Consider the following 3143-nt stretch of genomic DNA (forward strand, 5'->3'; position numbering starts at 1 on the left):
TGGAGTTTTCTGGGGGGGGGGGTTCATTTTTGTTTTTGTTTTTTGTTTTGTATTTTTGGTGATTTCCATATCTTCATTTTTGGAAATGTCCATTGTATGCTCATTTTTTAAATCAGTTTGCTTGTGTACTTGTTATTGAGTTATTTGATTTTTTTATATATTTTAGATAATATCCCCTTATCAGAAGTGCTATGGTTTAGATCTAAAATGTTATCCCAAAATCTCATATGCTCAGAGACAGGGTTTGTGGAAGGTGATGGATCAGTGGTTGTGGTACTCATCAAAGATTAATCTATTAATGCATTCACAATTGAAGGTGCTGCTGGGCAGCAGGGCCTGGGTGGAGGTGGGTCCCTGGCCGAGGGACACTGGCTTCCCCTCTGTCCTCTGACTCCTAGTGCCATGCCCTGAGCAGTGTGCTTCCTCCAGGCCTTTCTGCCATGCTCTTTCCACTTCAAGAGCAATTGACTCTGGGAAGAATCCTCTGACAAAGGTAAGCCAAAATAAACGCCTTCTCTTACAGGTTGCAGGCTTGGGGATTTTGCCCCACGAGTGAGTGAAGAAGTAACTAATATAAGAGATGTGGCTTACAGACTCTTCCTTTCAATCCATTGTCTCTTCACTCAGTAATTTGTCTATTATGCAGAAAGTTTTTCCAGTTATCTGTTTTTGCTTGTCTTACCTGTGCTTTTAGGGTCATGTTTAAAATACGTATATACATATGAATATGAGTTGTTTTTCCCTGGCTTCATTCGACTATCTTATCTTTCAGGTGTTAATTCATTTTAAGTTGACTTTTATATTTCATATGAGGTAATGGTCTAATTTTATCTATGTTGAAATATTGTCCTATTATTTTTTATTATTATTTCACTATTCTATGTGAAAATTCCTAACTACATAAATGAGAAGGCTCAAAGTGTTAAAGGTGTTAACTTTCTCAAATTAATATATATTTGATCTTATTTAAAGCAAGATAATACTGAGATATTTTGACTAGAAAAAATTTATATCTATCTGGAAGATATTTTAAAATGAAGTTAATGTAAATTTCAAAAGCAGTAAAGAAGGATGCTATTCCCTACCACATATTTTAATGTCATAATTATCTGTAACAATTGAAACTATGCTTCATTTCATCAAGAATCATTATGAATACAAGTTCACTAAATGCATTTCTGCTTCTAGATAAAGGAAAGAAAATATAGCAGCTCATACCAAGAAAACCAGCATGATACACTTCTCCAGGAGAGTCAATATAACTCAGCTGTTCTCATTGTCAGAGGAGCTGCTGCTGCCGAGGGCTGCATTTTTGGGGCAGCTCTGGTCCTTACTGGGAGTGTCGCTTCATGGCTCTGATGCTGATCTCTCAGCCTGCTGGCACTGATCCTTCACCTTCCTACCTCCACAGACTCTCTAGTTTTACCACTAGGAAGACCTTTGGGCCTTCCTAGTGCAGACACTTAGAAATAAATGTAAGCAATAAGATCAAAGGCCCAAACACTAAAAAAACACAAAACATGGATGAAAGAAATTGACACAAGTAAAATACATCTTATATTCATAGATAAAAAGAATTAATATTACAGAGATGTATAGACTATCCAAAACAATCTGCACACTCAATATAATCTCTAGGAAAATTTTAGTCTCAGTTTTCACACAGATAGAAAAGAAGTCCAAAAACAGTCCCAAAATCTTTGTCTGACATTAAAAACACCCTCACATAGTGCAAATAATTTCAAGAAGAACAACAAAGTGGGTCTGGGTATGGTGGCACATGGCTATAATCACAGTCCATGAGAGGCTGAGGTAGGAGGATTGCCATGAATTCAAGGACAACCTGGGCTATACAAGGAGTTCAAAGCCAGCCTGAACTACATAAGGAGTAGTTTTGACTCCTTTTCCCCAAGAAGGAACACAACTGAAGTAATTCCACTTCTTAGTTTTAAAAGATTATATTATGAAACTATTAGCAGGATACTAGCATAAAAATAAATTCATCAATCAGTGAAGGAAGATGGAAAGTCCAGAAATGAACTCTTTTTTTTTTTTTTTTCGGAACCAGGGATTGAACACAGGACCTTGCTCTTGCCAGGGAAGCACTTATTCCACTGAGCCATCCACCCGACCCCATGAACTCTTATTTATGATTAATTGATTTTTACCAGTAGTGCCAGTAATACACAGTGGACAAAGGACAGCCTTCTCAATTAAAAAAAAAAAAAAAAGAAAAACTGGATTTCTACATGCAGATTTATTGGTCCACTTTCCAATTGATGAAATAATTACTCAGTGACCAATAATTTAAAGGAGGAGAGGTTTACTTGGCTCACAGTTTCTGAGGAATCAGTCCATGGGTAACTGGCTCTGAGGCAAAAGGGATGGCAGCACAAAGTACTCCCTGTGTGGTAGGTGGAAAGCACAGCAAGGGAACAGGGCCAGAGAGGAAGGAACCAGGGACCTGATACAGACCTGAAGGCCACCACTGTGGCCCACAAGACACCCTCAGAAGTGTTTTGCTAATGCCTTGAACAGTTTGAAAATCAATCAAATTGACACTCCATTTTAACTATTGCATAGACTAAAAATGGATCATTCTCTCACGCCATATTTAAAAAAAGTTCAAATGGATTAAAAGTTTAAAAGGCCTAAAACCATAAATGTTTTAGGAGAAAAGCACAGAAAAAAAATGGCACTGCTTTTGGCAAAGATTTCAGGGACATGCATCCATGAGCATAGGCAACAAGAGCAAAACTAGATGAGTGGGATACCATTAAACTATAAAGCTCTGCACTACAAAGCCATCAGCAGAGCACATAGGTGATAAGAGAATAGGGGAAAATACTTGCACATATCCTGCAGTAAATGAATGTCCACAATACACAAGGAATTTAATTCCATAGGAAGCAAATACCTGATTAAAACATGACCAGAAGGGTTTAACAGACATTTACCAAAGGTACTTTAGAATTAAAATCTTTAAACCTAAAGTTTAAGATTTAAGATTTTTCTCCATTCTACCTCTAAATCTGGTATTCTTCCCAGGTAACCTGTCTCCATCTGAGGGAATAGGGTCATTCCACAAGCATTTATACAAGCAATAAAATTTAGATACATCTTTCACACTAAACTCATTTTCA

The sequence above is a fragment of the Octodon degus genome, unplaced genomic scaffold (genome assembly GCF_000260255.1).
Source record: "Octodon degus isolate 3935 unplaced genomic scaffold, OctDeg1.0 scaffold00081, whole genome shotgun sequence".
NCBI lineage: Eukaryota > Metazoa > Chordata > Mammalia > Rodentia > Octodontidae > Octodon > Octodon degus.